The sequence below is a fragment of the Microcaecilia unicolor genome, chromosome 11 (assembly GCF_901765095.1).
Source record: "Microcaecilia unicolor chromosome 11, aMicUni1.1, whole genome shotgun sequence".
NCBI classification, from domain to species: Eukaryota; Metazoa; Chordata; class Amphibia; order Gymnophiona; family Siphonopidae; genus Microcaecilia; species Microcaecilia unicolor.
In genome coordinates, this window is record NC_044041.1 from 67,686,978 (window position 1) to 67,692,977 (window position 6,000).

The following is a 6,000-nucleotide window of genomic DNA, read 5'->3' on the forward strand; positions in this document are numbered from 1 at the left end:
CTTGTCCTTGCTTATAGCCTCAGCAGTTTCTTTACAATTTTTATAGTACTGTCATGTAGGGGCCCTTTTCCTAAACTGTATTTATGGTTAAATAATTTTTATGTAGTCAATATCCACTACAAGATTACAAATGCTCAGTTTGTAAAAGTGCAGTGAACAAACAAAAGATGACCAAAAACCTAGTCTTCAATTTAATGCTTGTTGCAGTAAGGTTTTTTTTTTTTTTTTGCGGTAAGTTGCCTGTTTGCTCATGCTAATTATACACTTTTTTTATAATTATTTTATGAGGGAAGGAGTGTGTTTATGGGTAGGGAATAGGTATGGAAGTGTTATCCAGCTAGCCCAATCTCTAGTGGTAGTCTTGACAGAGGTCAGAACCACCATTTAAAAACCAGAATGGAAAGGGCAGTAACGATAGGTGATCACTAGTGCCCTTCTTAACCTTAGATTACTAAGGCATCTTTAACCCTTTAGTGTCCAATGTTCCCATCAATCTGTTCCCATATGGCTTATTACGGGACCATTGGACACTAAAGGGTTCAAATAGGCCGGGGAGGCTACAGAGCACTTGGGGTCCTTGGGAGGGTATATGGGTGCTGTTATGGGTAGGAGCTCTGGATGAGGGGAGGCTTCAAGGGGAAGGAAGGTCTTCAGGAGGGGTTGCTGTGCTGGAAGGAGGGCTCTTGTGGGGAGGTGCATGCTTTGGGGTGGGGGTTATCAACACCCCGATTAAAAAATTTGATCAAATAGCATCTCTACTTCAGTTTTTCTTTTACTGTTTTTATCCTTTTTGGAGTTTTTTTCCAATAGTCATTTAAACAAATCACTTAAGGGTAATGTGGGAACCTCACCCCCCAGTTCAGTGAAACCAAGGGTAGCCCATCCCAAAGAATGAGATTCACCAACACAATGAATGAGGTTTTGTATTGGGGTGCAGCTGGGTATACCTTTTGGACAAAAATCATGCACATTTTGGTTTTTTTAAATGCTGCTGAAGCTCTAGGACTATGCTTATCAACTTCTTTTTTTTTTTTTATCAGTCAGGCCACAGCAGCTGGACTATGCTTGTGTAAGGTGGCATAGTGCATACATGATCCTCACAAACTTGGTCTGATACAGTATAGCATTTCTTATGTGTTAAAATGTAAACATACTCTGCATCCACAACAATCCAATTGCCCCCTTACAAGTTCAAATTGGATCGAAGACATTTCTCTATGGAAATCACCATACAAAAAGTTTAGATCCTTAAGTCATCTGAGCAAATAGCAACCTCAGTCTCTCTCGACGTAGCAGACACATTGTGAAATAAAAAACCTGAAAAAATATCCTAACATACATATAGGAAACATATCATACAACCATAGCCCTAGTCCTATGATTGAACAGCAAGAACCCTACCTAAGATTAGGCAGAACTACAACTATGGGCCCTACAACTACAGATGAACAGAACACTTGGGGACTGGATCCCTACACACACACCACGTGCAAATCAGTCCAGACCCTCGCCAAATATAGAATAAGGGATCACAAACTAGAACTATGAAGGCAACAATTGAACTGGCAACATCAAGAAGTTAAGTGGTATGGACTGCAATGCTGAAGAACTAAAAACAGAAATGCACTTCGTTGGTACTGAATACAATACAAGGACAGCTGCGATTAAAAATTTCTCAAAGCTAACACATTCCAGTTCAATTCAAAATAAAACACTTTTTTTTTTTTTAAATACCTTTGTTGTCTGGATATTTTATTTTTTTCCATCATGGTTGTCCCAGTTTCTCTTTTCTGCTTTCCTGTCTATTTGATACAGTCAATCATATGCTTTTAGAACATCTTCATTCTTTTGGGATGGTAGGTAAGGTTCTGGTCCTTTTTGACAGGCTCCCCCCCCCCCCCCCCCCCCAAAAAAAAAAAAAAAAAGTGGCTCTGTGTACTTGTTTTGCAGTGGGTAACTGTGGTTTCTGGAGTGCTACAAGGTTCCTGCACCCTATGTGTCAAGGTGCTATTTGATCTGGGGGTTAGTTATTGTCTTTAGGCAGACAATCTTCAATTCTTTTTCCTGTAACTTCTAAGGAAGATGATATTGCATTGGTGAGGACTTCCTTTAGTCAACTTTGGATGCATGCGAATAGTCTTTCGTTAAATGTAGCAAAGACTACGAATTTTGTGGTTGTCCCATTTAGGGGAACCATGCCCTGTTTCTGGATTTGAGTTGCATTCTGTTTTTGTGCCAGTGGTTTTCTTGCTTCATAGTTTAGGGGTGATTTGGACACGAGGCTGTCCTTTTATTCCGCAGGTGGCTGCTATGGTTAAGGTTATTTTCTTTAAACTGGGGAGGATATCTAGTGGACTTTTTTTTTTTCTGTGGAGAATTTTCATACTGTGCTGCAGAGTTATGTGTCACCTTCTTTTGATTACTGTAATACTTTGTTGTGTGGCTTGCCAAGTACAACTTTGTGGACCTTGCAGGTTTGCAAAGAGTGTGCTGCACGGGTTCTTTTGAGTTTGGGTCAGGAGGTGCATATTATGCCTCGGTTGAGGAAGTTGCCTGTGGTACAGTGTATTGAATTTAAAACTTTTGTTGGTGGTGTTTCAAGCATGGCAGGGTGTTGCTCCTGAGGCCTGCAGTTTGCAGTCTTATTGTTGGTCATTACGGCCTCAAAACCAGAATTATTGGTTGTTCCATCTTTTCATCTGGTACGTTTGGAGGAAATTTGTAGTGGTGGTTTTTTAGTGCTGGCTCTCTTTTGTGGAATTTGTTACCAGTGGTTATGCACCAGTCAGTATCTGTTCCCCAGTTCAAGAAATGACTAAAAACCTGGCTGTTTACTAGGGCATTTGGCTGATGCTGGTTCTGTGATTTGTAAGGTTGTGTATTGTTTGTGTACCTCACCTGGATGTTTGGATAGGCAGATTATAAAGGTAATAATTTTTTGATGCTAATTCTCTTGCCAGTAGCTTCTGCCCAATTGTGCTTTCTCCTCTCTCCTCCTGTCTCATTCCATTCCCTCACTGCACCTGTGTCTGACATACTTTTAGCTGTTTCCTCCCTATTTTTTATTTTGTCTAATCATTCCCCCCCCCCATTTCTTGCACATCTACTTATTAACTTTTGTCTCCTCTCATGCGTTAGCTCTCACATTTCCTATCTCCTTACCCAGCCTCCTCTTCCTTTCTATCTTCATCTACTCATTACCACATTTCTATCAGCTACTTACTATCCTTATCTCACCCATCTCATTAACAACCCCCCCCCCCCCCCAATCTCTTCCTTTCCGCCTTTCCTGCTTCTAGGGTTCAACATCTTTTCCCCCCTCTTCTTTTCTTCCCTGGGTCTAACATCTCTCCTTTTTTTCCCTCCCTGCCATTCTGTGCTGGACTCCAACCTTACTTCCCTTATTGATCTCCTATTTTCAAGTGCCTCTCTCTTCCATCCATTCCACTCCCCTGCATGTGGTCAAGTATCTCCTTTCCTCTCATCCCCACCTCCCCCAACTCTACCTTAAAACTTGTCTTCTAGAGGTCAATGGCAGCCTCAGCAATTCACATACACTGCCTCTGGTTGGCCCAGTATCTTTCCCTTTGCTGAATTCTACCCACACAAAAACAGGAAGTTGCATATTTTAATGGGTTAGAATTTAGTAAGTATGTGTTGTATAGTTGTATAAATTGATTGTGCTCAATTCAATAATTGGTTTATTGATATAGTCTAGTGGGTTTTTTTAAATTTGCAGTTCTACAGTGGGAAGGTTTGAGGGCTGGTAGTCTCTGTAAAAAGCCAAGTTCTAAGATGGGGTGAGGGGGAGAGTAGTTTTAGGTGGCCAAATTATAGCGCTGCTCTTGGGGACATGTCAGGCTAGGCTCACACACTCACAGGATCCCTTGTAGCTGTGCAGCTGCCCTGTTTGCCCCTGCCCCTCCCCCTCCCCAATACTGCTCCTGATTTCAGATTGGTGCTATATACGTTAAGTGGGTATTTGCAGAATAGTGTTGAGATGCCCTGCTATCAACTTGCAAATTAAGTAGACCTGTGTCTTCCAAGTGTGGGGAATTAAATCAAATGTATATCACAGTCTTCCCAAACACTTCCAACTTGAAATATTTATATGATAGTGTCCCAGTGCTTCAAATCAACATAACTTTTTCTTTCAAAACGGGGATCTTCAGATTTAAACCTTCCCGCCATTCGGAACAACTGTTTCCGTATATCGGCGTCACATACATCCTCATTGATCCACCCGTATAAAGATTTTTTTTTTTTTTATTTAATTCCTTATTTATATTTATATAAGTATGTATCAAAATTGTAATGTTTTTAAAACTTAGCTTTATGGTTGCAGTTCAACAGCATTTTTCTCCCAAAGCAAACCTCTGCCGACATGGCCAGGTTTCGATATACTTCTTCAGGGAAGAGGTATGCTGAAAAGAAATTACATATATTAAAAATCTATTCTTCTTCTTATTTAATACTTCAAAACCTATCAATCCATAAGCAATGAGATCCTACCAATTCAAGGTGTAACCCTTTGTATCACCATAAAAAAGAAAAGAAAAATGGCTGCGGCGTTCTGAGCAACCACTTCAATTTAAATAGGTCACAGCTGATTGAACATTTCTCATTCTGATTGGACCGTCAACATCTACGTCTTCCAATCAGATCAACGACCACCAATCTATTTCTGAATTCAATCCGTGAGGTTGCAACGCGTGTAAATAGAAAATCCACCTTTGTTCCTTATAGTTTAATAAAGATTCAATGTTCCCACCCTCCCAACCCATCTGTATGTGGTCCAAGATACGCCATTGTATGTCCTCTACAGTATGATTCTTGTCCAGCCAATGTTGTACCATAGGGGCTGATAACACTTTATTTTTTATGCGGGATTTATGTTCAGTCAGACGAATTTTAATTGGACGACTTGAACGTCCCACATACATTTTCTGGCACGGGCATACGAGCACATATACCACATTTTGAGAGTTACAGTTTGTACACGAACGTGCTACTATTGCTCGAGAGGAATCCGGTGGAGTCCAGGTAGAGCCTTCAATAGTGTAATCACACCATTGGCAGGATCCACATCTGGAATGACCCAGATTTTCAAAGGGTTCCACAATGTAGTCCAACCGCTTATATGACAGTAGTTCTCCAATCGTTTTCCCTCTCTTCAATGCACAAATAGGGTGTTCTACAAAGCAAGAATGGACTTGTAACATCCTCCAGTTATGATGTATACTCTGATTAATACGAGAGCTTAGGAAGGAGTAAGGAATTACAAGGACCAATTTATCCATCTCCTGTATGTTGTTATATTGTAGTAATAGATCTCGATTGGAATATTTTGCTCTTAAATATGATTTCTTCAACACCGCCTTAGGATATCCTCTCTGCAAAAAACGTGTCGCCATCTTCGAAGCTTGAGTATGAAATGTTATATCCTCAGAGCAAATTCTCCTAGCACGTAAAAACTGACTCATAGGCAAACTCATTTTTAGGTGGTAGGGGTGGAAACTGGAGAAATGCAACAGAGTATTACGTGTGGATGGTTTTAAATATAGATCAGTATGTAATTGACCACTCTTTTTATACACCCAGACATCTAAAAATTCAATGCCTAGCACATGATGTTTCATAGTAAATTTTAAATTTGGCTGCTGAGAATTCAACATACCCATAAATTCTTCCAGAGCCAAAACTGAACCATTCCAGATAAAAAAAGATATCGTCTAAAAAACGCTTCCATAATGAAACGTTCTTGAATACCTCCAAGGTGTATATATAAAGCTCTTCAAATTTTGCCAAATAAAGCGTTGCTATCGAGGGGGCTAATGATGCCCCCATCGCAACCCCTTGGATCTGTTCAAAAAATTGGCTCTGAAAGAAAAAATAGTTCTTCTCAATAACTAATCGTGCTAGCTTCATTAAAAACTCTGTAGATATTCGTTGCGGAGGAGGTCTTCCCTCCAGTATCTCCTCAATAATTCGTAAAGCGTC